Source organism: Cnephaeus nilssonii (assembly GCF_951640355.1).
Source record: "Cnephaeus nilssonii genome assembly, chromosome: 4".
NCBI classification, from domain to species: domain Eukaryota; kingdom Metazoa; phylum Chordata; class Mammalia; order Chiroptera; family Vespertilionidae; genus Cnephaeus; species Cnephaeus nilssonii.
The window spans coordinates 1,671,585-1,688,333 of NC_137075.1; the positions used below are offsets into that span (position 1 = coordinate 1,671,585).

General features: G+C 44.5%; 1 protein-coding gene across 12 annotated transcripts in view; it reads left to right on the plus strand.

Annotated features, from left to right (window-relative positions):
* NEO1 (neogenin 1) overlaps positions 1–16,749 on the plus strand; it is a 377,465-nt gene that overhangs the window by 117,783 nt on the left and 242,933 nt on the right. The window lies entirely within an intron of this gene.

The following is a 16,749-nucleotide window of genomic DNA, read 5'->3' on the forward strand; positions in this document are numbered from 1 at the left end:
GGGGAGGAGGGTCCCTCAGCTCAGCCTGCACTGTCTTGCATTCGGGACCCCTTGGGAGATGGCCGTCTGCTGGCTTATGGCTGGATGGCCTTATGCTGCTGCACGGCCTGCTGGGCTGGGCCACATGGTCTGTCCTGCGAACACCATCAAGTAGGTAAGTGAAGTGTGGAGGCAGGCTCACCCTGAGTTCCCTGTGCTTCCCTGCATCACTGAGTTGTTCAGACTGACTGCCTTCTACAGAGAATGGCACCAGGATCAGGCCTAAGCTGGCAGTCAGACATCCCTCTTGCAGTCTGGGACCCCTCAGGGGATGTAGCAGTGTGCCAAGTGACAGGTAGCCAGGCAGGAACCCACATCGGGGCCAGGCACCAGGCCGCTCGCGCTCATCCCAGCCCGCTGCACCTGCTGCGACTGCTTGGTAGTGCTCTCATGGAGTCGGGAGAGGCTCCACCATGGCAACTGCGCTCACCAGTCATGACCCTGGCTCCTGGCTGAGTGGCACTCCCTCTGTGACAGTGCACAGGCCACCAGGGGGCAGCTCCTGCATTGAGCGTCTGTGCCCTGATGGTCAGTACGTATCATAGTGACTGGTCGTTCTGGTCATTCCGCCATAATGGTCGCTTGGGCTTTTATTATATAGATTTCCAGTCCTCACTAGCCTGAGACTTGTCACTCACTCTCATATGCATGTTGTTGATAGTAGTTTTTTCCTTTACACAAACAGTAAAAGAAAATGTATTTCTCCATTGTATGCTCTTGCCTCCTTTGTCAAATATTAATTGAGCATAATGGCTTGCTTGGGTCAATTTCTGGGTTCTCTGTTCTGTTCCATTGGTCTATATGCAGACTGGTGCAGCCACTGTGGAAGACAGTATGGAGTTTCCTCAAAAAACTAAAAATGGAACCCCCATTTGACCCAGTAATCCCACTTCTAGGACTATATCCCAAGAAATCAGAAACACCAATCAGAAAGGATATATGCACCCCTATGTTCATAGCGGCACAATTTACAATAGCTAAGATTTGGAAACAACCTAAGTGCCCATCAGCAGATGAGTGGATTAAAAAACTGTGGTTCATCTACACAATGGAATACTACGCTGCTATAAAAAGAAGGAACTTTTACCATTTGCAACAGCATGGATGGAACTGGAGAGCATTATGCTAAGCGAAATAAGCCAGTCAGAGAAAGATAATTATCACATGATCTCTCTCATATGTGGAATATAATGATCAACATAATTTGATGAATAAGAATAGATCCAGAGACAAATGGCGGGGGGGGGCGGGGGCGGGGTAGAGAGCAGCCAAAGGACTTGTATGCATGCATACTAGCATAACCAGTGGACACAGATACTGGGGCGGTGGGGGCTTGCCTGTTGAGGGAATGGTTGGGGGGTCGGGGGGATCAAGCAGGGGAAAAGGAGACATATGTAAAACTTTAGACAATAAAAAAAGAAAATGTATTTCTCATCCTTTTGTTTTTGCCTTTTAAAATATTACCAGCCTTCTATGATAACAAATTCTTCATCTTCTACAAAAGCTTTTTGTGTTAACATCAACCACCAGGTCATCCATATCATCTCCCTCATTACTTCCTGTGGTCTGGATACTTTTCTCAGTTGCATTCTGATAAGAGAAATGAGGTGGGTTTGGTGCTGGTGGTGGTTAGGTATGTTTTGTTTCCCAAACAAGTTATCTCATGCATTGTAAGATGTTTAGTAACATCCCTCACCTCTACTCACTCGATGCCAAGTAACTCCTAAGTTGTGACAACCCAAATTGTTTCTAGATATTGCCAGATGTCTCTTGGGAGACAAAATTGTCCCCAGTTGTGGACCATTATTCTAGAGTAGTGCTGTCCAATAGAAGTATGATGCAAGCCACATATCTTGCTTAAAATTTTCTGGTAGCTGCATTAAAAGAGTAAGAACCACATGTGTACTACTAAATACAATGTAAGTTATGCAGTGTACCAGTTAAAGTGCAGTGTAGTTCTACCAAAACAATAAAGTTTGTGTTCAGTGCTGCTTCTACATTTAAGTGGAAATTAAATAAAAGTTTAAAAATGTAGTTCCTCAGTCATTCTAGCAACATTTTCAAGTGTCAGTAGCCACATGTGGCTAGTGACTATTGAATTAGATAGAGCAGGTCTAGAGTTTGTCAGTTTAGTAATCCAAAGTAAGCAGACATTCTTAATTTGTGTAGTTCAGTAACCAAGACATGGAAAGGAAGATATGTCTAGTCCAGTGGTTGGCAAACCACAGGTCGCGAGCCACATGTGGCTCTTTGGCCCCTTGAGTGTGGCTCTTCCACAAAATACCACACGTGGGCGCACACGTACAGTGCGATTGAAACTTCATGGCCACGTGCCCCTGGATCCGGGTGAGGCTGGATCCCGGGTCCGGGGGAAGCCGCACGCACCTGGATCCAGGTGAGGCCACGTGTCCCTGGGTCTGGATGAAGCCGTGCCCCTGGGTCCGGCCGAGACCCAACCAGAGGGAATCGAACCTGCATTACCACCATTTGTCCACCATCCAGAGCTGAGGGGTCAGTGCCGACATGTACACATAAGGAACTGGTGGACATTGATATTGGGTCTCAAAAGAACTGTTGGTCCAGAAAGAAACTCACTACAGACTGATTCATTTGCCTGTCAGCATAACTATTATTGCTCATCTCACATTCAGTTCATATATCTCTAGTGACACATGATCTCGCTCATCTAGGGGAAATGATGAACAACATAGACTGATGAACAAGAACAGAACCAGAAACAAGGAGGCATTGATCGGACTATCGGGCCTCAGAGGGAGGATAGGGGAGGGTGGGGGGAGGGGGGAGAGATCAACCAAAGGACTTGTGTGCATGCATATGAGCCTAACCAATGGTTAAGTTAGTTCAACAGGGGGTTGGGGCATCCGTGGGGAGGGGTGTGGGATGGGAATGGGGGGATGAGGACAAATATGTGACACCTTAATCAATAAAGAAATTTAAAAAAAAAAAAAAAAGAAACTTCGTGGCCCATGCGCAGAAGTCGGTTTTTGGCTCTCAAAAGTAATTTCAATCGTTGTACTGTTGATATTTGGCTCTGTTGACTAATGAGTTTGCCAACCACTGGTCTAGTCAGTTTGGTAATCAACCTTCAGCAATCAGTGGAAAAGATGGAATTACAATCATGTTATTTCTCACACGTTCCATTAGCAAAGCTGGTGGTGTCATCTGCAATATCACCTGATTTGTTTCTTAATACCCATCCACTCACAGCTTCTTCTGCCTATATTTTACATCTTTCTTCTCATTTCCCAGCTAAATATTATGCAAAGAATTTATAAGACTTCTAGGGAATTTTTTAAACTTATGCAAATAAACATAGAGATCATTAAAATAGGGGATAAAAATTTCAAGCTCTTAAAGAATAAATTTTTATTGGCTACATGTTAGAATAAAATGTTTATCAGGAGTAGGAAAGCTGAAATAGGTGAATTTTAAAACTTTAATATTATATCATAGATGGACATTCTGAAATATGTAAAACATAGGAATTTGCTTTCTTATGTAAGAAATAAAAGTGAGGACTTGTATGATTTTATTTGTTTATTAAATATTCAACAAATATTTATTGAATGCTGAATATGTTTGGCACTGTTCTAGGTACTGGGAATACAGCAGTAAACCAAATATAGAGTTTTTGCTTTTAAGGAGCTCATGTTGTAGTGGGGAAGAGTAGATAATCATATAAGCATAAATTTTCATTTTATAGTAAGTATTATGAAGAAAATTTTGACAAAGCATGTCATGGATGCCAAGAGAGGTACATGTGGGATTGCTATTTTATACAGTGTATTAGAGAATTGTTCTCTAATAGAATGCCACTCAGACTGAGGTCTAGGTGGGTCAGGGGTATAGAAATCATGGCAAGAATGTTACATATCTTCCTTTTTTGTTCTATCAAATTGTTTCTTTTGATATTGATATTTCTGAGGGAAATTTTTTTAAAATTAAATGTGGATATATCATTGCTAGTACTATTCCTCTGAGTTTTAAGGATTAATCAGGAAACTTAAGATTGAGTAGACTGTTCTACTTTGATTTCTCTGGGCTTCTTCATACTTGGGTTATGTGGTAGAAAAGTCTGAGAAAGCATTGCTTTGATATATCACTTTCTCAGAAAGTTTCAAAAGAAGAGTGGTGACCAATATATTTTGGTTAAATGCTTGAATATAATATAAGAAAATATCAGTAGGTGAATGGAATACAAAATTGTGTCAAGTTACACATAATAATTACTCAAAATGTCTTTGTTTGAGCTAGAGTTTTATGAGATCTTAAATTATTAAACATCTTTGAAAATGAATATTTTAAAACATTACCTGCTGGGGCTGACTGGCAGACCCTGAGCGACGGATGAATGATTACTCTGACACACATTTCTGTGCAAGAGAGGCTAAGGAGCTGTTTTGCTTTAGGAGCAAAAAGCCCTGTTCACCTGCCTCCTTAGGCTTTTATTGTCAAAACAGCTTGAATAAAATTAACCTCTAGATACAATAAGCAGGGTAAGTATCCTTGAGAAAGCACATTCTTCTACAAGTTGGGTCTAAAAGATTAAACAGAGATTTTAGCAAAACACCTGAAGGTTTGGACTAGTTTGGAAAAGAAAGTCAAGGCAGGGGCTACCGCCTTTGGCAAGGTCCTCCTAGAGGCCCCCGGCCCTTCAGAGATTCCTTACAGACTTTCAACCAAGTCCCATGCTTCCCAACAGTTACCACTGCTTTTATAAATGTCTTAAGAATTGATAATATTTACTTAGTCTTTTCCTTACATTTGTTCAGATTCAAACCAAACATAGCTATTGAAAGGTGGTGGTGATGGTGGAAATGAGTCCCATTCATTGAGTAGTTTTATTTTAAAGGGAGAGAATCCAGAAAATACAAATGCTAAAGTGCAAGGTGACAGATAGCAAATTGTAATTTAGTAATCAAATAAAGTTATGTTTCATTGGAATAGATCAGAACCCAGCCACAAAGAAACAGGTTATAGTTATAAAAATGCTTAATGTTATTAAAAGAACTTGTTTAAAAAACAAGTTGAGGACTTCTTTTGTAGGTAGATGGAGTAGATGTATTTTTCCCTATTCTTCCAGGTAAGTCCAACTAAAAACTATGGAAATGATATGTACAGAAAACATAATAAGACTCTGAAAGGTAGAGAGAGGAAGACTGAGTGGTTTTAGGGACTTTGGCACCCAAGGAACAACTTATGATGAGTTCCCTGAGGTTTGGTGGTTTTGTTTCCCGCCCTCCCCCCGCCCCCCCCCTTATATACCAACTTGAGCTAAAGAAGCTGACAACCTGGACACACCAACAGGCACATACAAAAAAGCTCTCACGGAGTTTGCTCTCTCTAGCTAGAGGACCGGGAAAGGGGCTGCCTAGCAAGACCAAAACTGTTCGACTGTAATCACGCCTACTCCAGCCCAACACCATGGAGGAGACTGTACCGACCTTCAGTCATGCCTGCAAGGGCCAAGTGAAGACTCCATTTCTACCTTTGCCAGGTTGTAATGAGTCCCTCACCCTCCCTCCTGTGTGATGTCAGAGGCTGAGTAGGGAGCCAAGACTTTCATTCCAACAGGCAAAATCAGTGCTGACCATATGGGAGAGCCAGGACTTTTGTCCGATCCACAGTAAGAAACACTTCCCTTTCCCACTTGGGTAGTATCAGAGGAGGCCTAGTGGAGAGTCAGAACTTTTCACTACCATGTAGTATGGATGTCCACACCCCCACCCTCGTGGTGTCTGGATGCCATGTGGGGAATAGTAAGGAAGCACTTTTGCTGTACCCAGCTAAGTGGGTAGTATCAGTGGAAACCTAGTGGGGAGCCAGGACTCCCAACCCTGCTAAGGAGTAATGGGGAGAGCCTCCCACCCCTCTCAGGAATTAAGTCCAGGGGAACCTGGACTTCTGCCTCCACCTGACAGTGATGAGGTGGCATCTCTCCCTTCTGCCAGAGTGGTATTAGAAGAAGCCAGCTAAAAACCAAAGACTTAGTGAGATCCAGGGTCTCATAACATGATACCCCAAATATACAGATTTCAATAGAAAATCATTCATTAGAGAAACAGGAAATCTTAAATGAGAAAAGACAATCAATAAATGTCAACATAGAGTTGACAGGTTTTAGAATTACCTGACAAATATTTTAAAGCAGTCATGAAAATGCTTCAGTGAGCAATTATGAACACACTTCAAACAAATGAAAACAATATCTCAGCGAAGAAATAGAAAGTCTCCTCAAGGGAATGGAAGATTTAAATAAAAACCATGTGGCTAAATTTGAACCTAGAGAATAACCAAAATCCTATCTAATAAAAGAGTAATATGGAAATTAACCATCACTCTGCTGCATCCACAAGCCATGCCCACCAGCCAATCAGGAGTGAGTATGCAAATTAACCCAATCAAGATGGCTACAGCGATGGAGAGAGCAGGAGGGAGGCTTGGGTTTCCCCGGTGATGGAGGAAGCCAAGCTTTCTGCACACCCTGGCCGGCCCAGGCCTTCTCTTAAAGCTACAAAGTTTCAATTATAGAAGATAAATAAATCCCAAGAGAAATGGCTGCCGCCACGGAGTGAGCAGAAAGCTTGGCTCCGCTCCAGGCTACAAAGTTTCAACTGTAGAAGATAAATAAATCCCAGATACCAGGGCCTCTGCTTGGGTCACCAGGGGGCGTGGCCGGCCTACAAACCACCACAGACCCCTTGCTCAGGCCGCCCCACACCCCAAGGGAACCCCCACCCTGATCCGGGACACCCTTCAGGGCAAACCAGCTGGTCCCCACCCATGCACCAGGCCTCTATCCTAGCTAATAAAAGAATAATATGCAGATTGACCATCACTCCAACACATAAGATGGTTGCCCCCATGTGGTCAAAGATCCTGCCCCCATGTGGACATAAGATGGCGAGCAGGGGAGGGCAGTTGGGAGGGACCAGGCCTGCAGGGGAGGGCAGTTAGGGGTGACCAGGCCTGCAGAGGAGGGAAGTTGGGGGCAAACAGGCTGGCAGAGGAGCAGTTAGACATCAATCAGGCTGGCAGGGGAGTGGTTAGCGGGTGATCAGGCTGGCAGGCAGAAGCGGTTAGGGGCGATCAGGAAGGCAGGCAGGTGAGCAGTTGGGAGCCAGCAGTCCTGGATTGTGAGAGGGGTCCCAGATTGGAGAGGGTGCAGGCTGAGCTGAGGGACACCTCCCCCCCCCCCCCGTGCACGAAATTCGTGCACCAGGCCTCTAGTACTAATAAAAAACCTCAGTGGATGGGCTTAGCAGCAGACTGCATGGGCCAGAGGAAAAAATAAGTGCCCTAGAAAAAGAAAGAAGACACAGTTGATCATTATTAAGACTAAAATATGTGATGCCACTACAAACTCTTCAAACATCAAAAGAATAATTAGGGAATACTATAAATAACTATACACATGTAAATTTGACAACTTAAACAAAATAAACAATTTCCTCAAAAATACAAGTTATCATATCTAACCCAATCTATATATATAAAAGGCTAATATGCTAAGTGTCCAACCCTCTGACTGGTTGCTATGACGTGCACTGACCACTAGGGGCAGTCGCTCAATGCAGGAGCTTCTGTGACATGTACTGGCCATTTACAGAGAAACAACACCACAGACCTGGCACCCACAAAGCAACACTCGGCTTCCCCCAAGTGCAACACAGGCCCCGCCACCACCTTGGAGCTACACCCCACCAAATCACAGCCGATGCTGTTGAGAACCCGTGGCACAAAATGTGGCCCACAGCCCAGCCCAGCTCAGAAACAGTGACCGTGGGTGCCAGGTAATGACATCACATAGCAATGCCTGGCTTCCTCTCCTTAGTATCTAGCCTCCTTGGAGTTTCTTCAGCCCAGGAACATAACTTGCTTTATAGCCAGGTGCAAACATTTTACACTTTAACCAAATGTCTGTGAACATTTTCCAGTGTCTCATCTCATTTGATCCTCACAGAAGTCCTGGAGTAGGTGGATAGGAGACTCGGTTAAATCCTATTTTCTTTTCATTAGTCAGAAAATAGGTATTTAGAAAGTTTAGAAACTTGACCCGACTGAAAAGAAGTAAGAAATCATCGACCTTGAAAATGACTTCAGGTTTTCTCACTATGCAGAATATAGTCAAACATTGCTGCAGTTAAATATTTTACCCTTTGTTCTTCCTCCGTGATCTACAATAATAATATGCTTCGTGTTGATATTTATTGCCGTTTCGCTGACAATTACCTGAAAGAGAAGGGTGCTTCACTGGGCTGGAAAAAGCTTAGCTACATCAGAAACTACAAGTTTCTCTCTCTCTATATATATAAAGCTCTCACTGGCACCAATCGCATGCGTGTGTTTGATCTGTCATTGTCAATCATGAATTTGGTTGACACTTCTATTATACAGAAAGGGTGAATAGTGATATTAAAATATTTCTTCTAATTTCCTTTCAGTGTGCATGAATTCATGTACCGGGCCTCTAGTATGAAATAAGTAATGTGAATAGCCCTCTAATCTGTTAAGGAGATTGAATTTGTAATTTTAAAGCTCCTCCAAAAAGAAGTCTCCAGGTCCAGGTAGTTTTACCAGAGAATTCTACCATTTAAACAATATTTAACAGCAATTCCACACAATCTCTCCAGAAAATAGAAGAGGAGGAATTAAAACTAGTATTACTCAAAAAACTAACCAAAGATACTACTGAAAAGAAAAACTACACAATATATGAATATAAAAATTCTTAAAATATTAGCAAATAGAACTCAGCAATATGTAAAAAGTTATGTATATAGTCACCAAGTGGGGTTTATTTCAGGGTTGCAAGGCTGGCTTAGTGTTCCAAAATCAATGTAATCCACCACATTAACAAACTAAAAAAAAAACCTATGTAATCAAATTAATCAGTGGAGAAAAAGCATTTGACAAAATTCAGCACTCGTGTTATTTTTAAAACCCTCAGAAAAATAACTTCAACAGCTAACATTATGCTTAACGGTGATGAAAGGTAGTATTTTCCCCTTAAGATCAGGGACCACTTAAAGGAGATCACTATCATAGTACTCGAAGTTTTAGCCAGTTCAGTAAGTCAAGCAAAAGAAATTGCATATAGATTAGAAAGGATGAAATAAACTGTTTCTATTTTCAGATGGAATATTTGTCTACATAGGAAATCCCAAGAAATACACACACACACAAAAACACCTCTTAGAACTAAGACGTAGTTCAACAGGTTGCAAGAAGATAAATATAAAAATTAGTTGTATTTCTATGTATTAGCATTGAACATGTGAACAATGACATTACAAATACAACATCATTTACATTCACTCACAAAAAACTGGAATAGCTTAAAATATTTTTTTAAGTGAGAAGACTCAGTCTACCTGATTTCAAGACTTATTGTATAACTACAATAATCAAGACTGTACAGTATTGATGAATAGATAGGTGCATATATCAGTGAAACAGAATAGGGAATACAAATGTAGACCCATATAAAAATGCCCAGTTAAATTTTGACAGAGATGCAAAAGCAATTCAGTGGAGGAAAGTGCCTTTTCAACAAATGGTATTGGTGCTATTGGACACTCATCCATAGACAAATAGTAATAATAAGCTATACTAATAAAAGGGTAATATTCTAATTAGACCGGATAGACCAGACTTCATTCCAGATGTCCTTCCTGACAAAGCCGGGGGTGTGGGTGGCCTGCAAACGGCCTGTGGCCCCTCGTCCAGGCTGGGCCCACCCCCAGCAGGGACCCCCATTCTGATCAGGGGTGGGGCCGGCCTGCAAACCCTCGCCCCAGCTGGCCCCGCCCCCAGTGGGGACCCCCACATCCCAATCTGGGGCCCCCTTCAGGACAGGCCAGCCAGTCCCCACCTGTGCACCAGGCTTCTATCCTATATAATAAAAAGGTAATATGCAAATTGACCCTAACACCAGAACAACTGCTGGACCAGTCACTATGAGGTTCACTGACCACCTCTTAGTCTCTTTCCCCCGCCGCAGGCTCCGATTGCCTGATGGCCACCCGCAGCGGGGGTGGGGCCAGCGAGCGGGTAGGAAGAGCTGACCTCTTGGTCCCTTCCCCCAGCCATCAGGCACCGATCACCCAATGGTGAATGGCAACCGGGGGTGGGTGGCAGCGGGGGGCGGGGCGGGCTGTGGGCAGGTGGGGAAGATGGCCCTGATCCTGGGCCAGGCCTAGGGACCGTACCCACGCATGAATTTCGTGCGCCAGGCCTCGAATAATAATAATAATAATAATAATAATAATAATAATAGTAATAATAATAATACTCAACCTAAGTCTCACATCTCATAAAAAATTAACTCAAAATGAATCATGGAACCAAATGTACAATGCAAAATGAAATTTTAGAAAGGAAACACAGAAAATCAGGATCTAGGGCTAGGCAGAGTTCTTAGATTTGACACCAAAGGTATAATCCATAAAGGGAAAATTGAAAATTAGATTTCATCAAAATTAAAAACTTTTGCTGTGTACAAGGCCTTGTTAAGATGAAGAAAAGATAAACTACTGAGTGAGAGAAAATATTTGCCAAACCTCATCTCCAACAAAGAACTAGTATCTAAAATGTATAAAAGATCTTTCAAAATTCAACATTAAAAAAATGCATATCATCTAATTACACCATGGGCAAAGGCATGAATAGATGTTTCATTGAAAAAAATATAGATGGTAAATAAGCACAAGGAAAATTGTTTAACATTATTAGCCATCAGGGAAATGTAAATTAAAACCAGAACAAGATATCACTTACATGCATATCAGAATAGCTAAGAGTTTTTAAAAAGTGAGAACACATGCTGTGGAGAAGCAGGGTCACTCAGATTTGCTGATGGGAATTTGAAGTGGTGCAGCCACTCTGAAAACCTGTTTGGCAGTTTCTTAAAACACTTAGTATATGAGGGCCTGGGGGTGGGTGCGAGATTGAGGGGGTCAGTTGGAGAAAAAAGGGGGAAATCTGTAATATTTTCAACAATAAAAATAAATTTTAAAAAAGAAGGGAGCTATCATCGTAGACAACTATAGTTTGATATGACTTCAGTGTGATGGACAGGGAGGAACCCACCAAGGCCCCTCCAGAGGACTTTGATGAAAGTCCTCTGTCCCTTGTTAAAGATGGCCCAGCAAACATTTGTTTATCAAACATTTGCTTTTCATCTCCATATAAATTGCCTTCCTCTCCTTTGGAGTTCCAAACCTGGACCTCCCCTGTTCTTTATCCTTAGCTCAAACCCCAAATTGCCCAAATACTCTTTGGTTCCCATATTCTTATGGAACCCTGTATGTACATGTGCAATAAACTTGGTTGTTTTCTCCTATTAAAAAAAAAGTAACACTTTATATGTGCAACTGCCATATGACCTGATATTGACACTCTTGGGTTTTTATCTCATAGAAATGAATTTACAATCACAAGGAGACCTGTTCATGTATATTTTTAGTGATTTTATTCATAATTGCACCTAACTCGAAACCACCCAGATGTCCTTCATTGAATGAATGGTTAAATAAATTATGGTATCTTCATACTGTGGAATTACTGCTAAGCAATAAAAGGAATGAAACATTCATCTCTGCCACAACCTGGATGAAAATTATGCTGAGTTATAAAAGCCAGTCCCCAAAAGTTACATACTGTGGTTCTACAGAATGTCCCCCCAAAAATATATACACACTTTAACAGCTGATAGCTCAATTTTGAAATGTTTTTTAATAAACACTGCCTTTATAATTATTCAAAGTGTATGTATACATTGTTGGGGACACCTTATCCTATCTAATAAAAGGGTAGTATGCAAATTAACCATCACTCCGCTACAAAGGTGGCAACACCCATAGCGGCCATTGCGGGATGCTGGCTTTGTAGCCCCGGCAACGAGGCCAGCTTCCCAAGCCGGTGGCAGAGGGAGGGAGAGCTCTGGGCAGTGGGCACACTCCAGGGGTGGGAGCAGCTCGGAGCATGCCCCCACCCCAGCGGAGAGCGCTCGGCAGTGAGCGAGCAGCAGCGGAGAGCTACCAGCGGTGGTGGGTGTGGTGACCGGGCTGCCGGGAGGCTGGCTTTCGGCTAATGGGGCCTGTGCTGAGGCGACTGGTGGTGCGGGCAACTGCGGGGGCGCGCCCGAGGCTGGGGGCTGGGAGACATGGGACTGCAGCTCAGGAGGCGAGGCGCCGGAGGACCTGGCCGCTGCTGCCCCAGCACTGAAGCCGCCTCCTACGAGATGTATCCTAGCCTAGGTGTGCGGGAAGCGGGTTCAGGGAACCTCTCCCTTTGCGGCGCCCAGAGCCTGGCTCCGAGAGGTACTGCGAGGAAAGGCTGCGTTGGTTGATCAGGAGCAGCAGACCCGCCCTGGCTGCTTCTCCTTGGGAATTTGGAGAAGACCCACTTCCAGTCCAGAGGCCGACGTGAACGTTGGGCGTCTTTTGAAGAATGATTGTTTTGCTTGGGAATGTGGTTTGTCTGTAGAAGGCTGGGAAAGAACAAAATCTGTTACCAGTCCTCCTCCAAACAGACCCTCTGGAGCTGAAAGCCTCAAGAGCGAGCGCTCTCAGGCCCCCATCTCCGGTCCTACCAGCGTCCGAGGCGGATCTGGTGAGTAGGAGGCCACCCTGCCTGTCGTCAGTCCAAGGGAGGCATGTCTGGGAGTAGTGAGAAGGGGCATCTTCTAAAAGAAGCTTCTCTGTCATTAACCGTTTCATATATTTCTCCACTTTGGTAACAAGACATTTAGTTTTTATATATTTAGAAGCAGAGTATTTCCCACATGCTCCAGTCGGCAGGATGCAGCCCCCTGCTCTGCACCAGTCACAGCTGAAAAAAGGAGATGCCCTTTAACACATACCCTTCCCCCCAAACTTCAAAAAGTTGGGTCGGCTTCCTTTCCAGGGAGCTAGGACTGATTTGGGGGTCCCAGATACACTGGACCTGGTCACTGTGGAGCGATCTACCTGCTCAAATGACAGGGGAGGAAGAGACAGAGGATGTATTTGAGTTTTGTTCTGTTTTTCCAAAATTGCCTGTTACAAACACTTCTGCAGTAGTCCTCAATTGTACTCGAAATTCTGTATTTCCCCCATTTGTATGCATACTCCTTTCTCCAAATTTTAACATTTTTGAAACCAGGATACATCTTAACAGAGAGGTTAAAAGGACTTGCTAGCTGCTAGGCATCTGCGTGGGTATCTATTTATATACAGAGCCAGGGTCCTACCGAAGGCTCGACCAAGTGGGTGGGGACTGGCGAGCGGGCTGAACTCTGCGAGGTTCCTGGTGGCCAAGGGTGCAGAGCGGGAGTGTGGGCGTGTGGGTGTGTGTGTGAGCGTGGACCCGAGCGACACACACACACACACACACTCGCACCCACACAGGGTCCTCGGCGTGCCACCCACGCCTCCCTGGACCTCACCCTCCAGCCCGGATCCTCCTGATCCCGCCTCCCCTTGGAGCGGGTGGGAGTCAGTCTGGAAAAACTTTCTCAGACTTGCTTGGTGCTGGGACTGGATGCATCCGAGCTCATGGAAGGCTCCACGGAGGTTCCTGGTGGCCGAGGGTGCAGAGAGGGAGTGAGGGCGTGTGGGTTGTGTGCATAAGTGTGGACCTGAGCGACACACACTCACAGGCCTGCACCCACACAGGGCCCTCGACTGCGTCACCCGTGCTTCCCTGGACTTCACCCTCCAGCCGGGATCCTCCAGGTCCTGCACCCTGGGGTCGCTCAAGTTCAGCAAGAGTTTGCAATTTGCCCAAGGCGCATTGAACAGTTTTCTCTTAACCCATTTGTGGGAGTGTAATGTGATTTAAAACCAATGGGCTAAACAAACAGAAAAGTACTTTCTAGAAAGTCAATTTGGAAATGTGGATCAAAATTCAAGTGAATTACCTTTCGGCCAGGAGTCCATGTCTGTGAATGTGACCTAAGTAAACAGTCAAATAAGCAATTATGTTTACTGTAGTTGTTGATGCCAGGGGAAACCAGAAGCAACCTGCCCCACAATGAAGGGTTAGTGAAGTAAACCATAGTAACGTCAAACAGTCAGGGAAACGCTGTAGCCATTAAAAATTATGTCTGTATATCCAATTCGTTGACGTGAAAAGAAGGCCATAGCCAAATATTAAGTGGAGGGCAGGGGAAGCTCAGAAGAGGGCATGTATGTATGTATATTTCATATGTCAGGGAGATAATAGTTTTAAAAACAGTGATTCTTCCTGAGCTCTGCAATTGTGAATGTTAGCAAATTGTGTTTCAGGTGTGACAGGTGTCCTCTGGTGTCCCATACACACAGACATCCCTGCCTGTGGGACAGCCTGAACCTTTGCCGCACCTGCCCCTCTCTGCTGTGGCAACGGCCCAATCAGACATTCCCTTTTATAGGGCTGGTTTCCTTATCTCCTTTGCCCAAACCACGCCTTTCCAACAAAAGAATATTAACCAAGCAATCCTAACAACAAGTTTTGTTGCCGACTGCAACTTATGCCCTTTTATGCAAATGTTGTTGCTTTCAAGCCTACCAGGTTGTATTTCAAAACTTTTATTTTTCTGCAACTTGACCAGTTTTTATTTGCTTAAAATATTCTGGAGTATTTTAAATACATATAGAAAAGTAGAGAATAATATGACAAATACTTATCTATACTAATAAAAGGGTAATATGCTAATTAGACAAGACATCTTCTGGACATCCTTCTGGAAAAAGCCACGGTGGCAGGGGCCAAGGCAGAGGTGGTTAGGGGCAACCAGATCAGCAGGGGAGGGCAGTTAGGGGCAACCAGACTGGCTGGGAGGGCAATTAGGGGCGACCAGGCAGGCAGATAGATGAGCGGTTAGGAGCAAGCAGTCCCAGATTATGAGAGGGATGTCCAACTGCCAGTTTATGGGATCGGGCCTAAACCAGCAGTTGGACATCCCCTGAGGGGTCCCGGAATGAAGAGGGTGCAGGCTGGGCTGAGCGACCCCCACCCCCCGTGCACGAATTTCGTGCACCGGGCCTCTAGTCTCTCTCTCTATATATAAAAGGCTAATATGCAAAGTGTCCCCGCGGGAGTTTGACCAGGAGACCAGGAGTTCTTTTGCTCGCTATGACGTGCACTGACCACCAGGGGGCGGTGCAGAACGAAGGAAGGCCCTGGCCGGCTGCCAGGGAAGGGAGGCCTTGGTTGGCAGCAGGAAGGCCCTGATTGGCATCAGCCCTGACCGCTGGCCAGGCCTAGGGACCCTACCTGTGCACGAATTATGTGCACTGGGCCTCTAATATTTAAATAACATTCTACTGAAATGGAGAACAGATTAGTGGTTGCCAGGAGTTAGGGAAGAGGTGACAGTGGAAAGGAAGTGGGTGAGGGTATAAAAGGGCAATATGAGGCAGTGGTGATGGAAGTGTCAGTATTTGGTTGACATACACTACTATCTATATCATAAAAGGCCTGTAGTTGTGATGCCGTAATGGTGGAACGGCCAAACAACTGGTCACCAGGAGGTGCTGGAGCACTTCTCGGGCCCTCTCCGCCCTCCCCCCCTTCCCCCCCCCCCCCCCCCCCCCGAGCATCGCAGGGTGACGGCAGCATCAGCGGAGCGGAGTGTTGTGGGGCGCCGGGAGCTTCACAGGGTGCCGACAGTGTCCGAGGAGCGTTGCAGGGCACCAGCAGCATCCACGGACCTTGCGTGGCATCGCAGGGCGGGGTGCTGGCAGCGTCCGCAGGGTGTGCGAGGCATCACAGGGCGGGGCAGCAGACATGGCTCTGATGGCAGGCTAGGCCTAGGGGACCCTACACTCGCACGGTTTAATCATGTGCTGGGCCTAGTAGATTTATAAGGTGTTACCACTGGGAGAAACTGGGTAAAGGTGTATCTGGTTATTTCTTAGAACTGCACTGAATCTATAGTGACCTCAGAGTAAAAGGTTTAAAGAAAAAAAATGACAATAAATTTTGTGCCAGAGTATATGTATGACTTACATACTCTTCCTGTCCTGCTGTTTCAGAGTATCTAGGAAGTCCTTTTGTGCTCTAGATCTTATTAGTGTCCATCCTTTGTAGCACTTTTATGAATTCTCACCCCAAGATTTTTCTCTCCATTGGCTCATCTTTTGCCTCTAAAAGGTTTACCTCTCCCATTCAAATAACAACACACACAAAAAAACCCTAAGTTAAACAAGCAATTTTCCCTCCACACTTACTGCCCCAACCTTAACCCTTTGCACTCGCTTGCTTTTTTCTCAATTCCTTTATTCTATTAGGGATTTAATTTTTTAAATACCCCAGATTTTACAAAGCGTGGTAGTAGAATAAAAAACTGGAGTTTCTTTTCATACAAACTTATTTATTTGGATTTTTTAAAATATATTTTATTGATTTTTTATAGAGAGGAAGGAAGAGGGATAGAGAGCTAGAAACATCGATGAGAGAGAATCATCGACCAGCTGCCTCCTGCACACCCCCTACCAGGGATGTGCCCACAGCCAATGTACATGCCCTTGACCGGAATCGAACCTGGGACCCTTCAGTCCGCAGACCGACGCTCTATCCATTGAGCCAGACCGGTTTCGGCTATTTGGATTTTTTTATATTTCAAATTATTGATACATTTAATAACCGTCACACTCGATATCCGAGTGCAAAAGCTTAAGAGTCTTCTTTGACACATTTCTTCCTCACCTTCTCTTTCCAGTT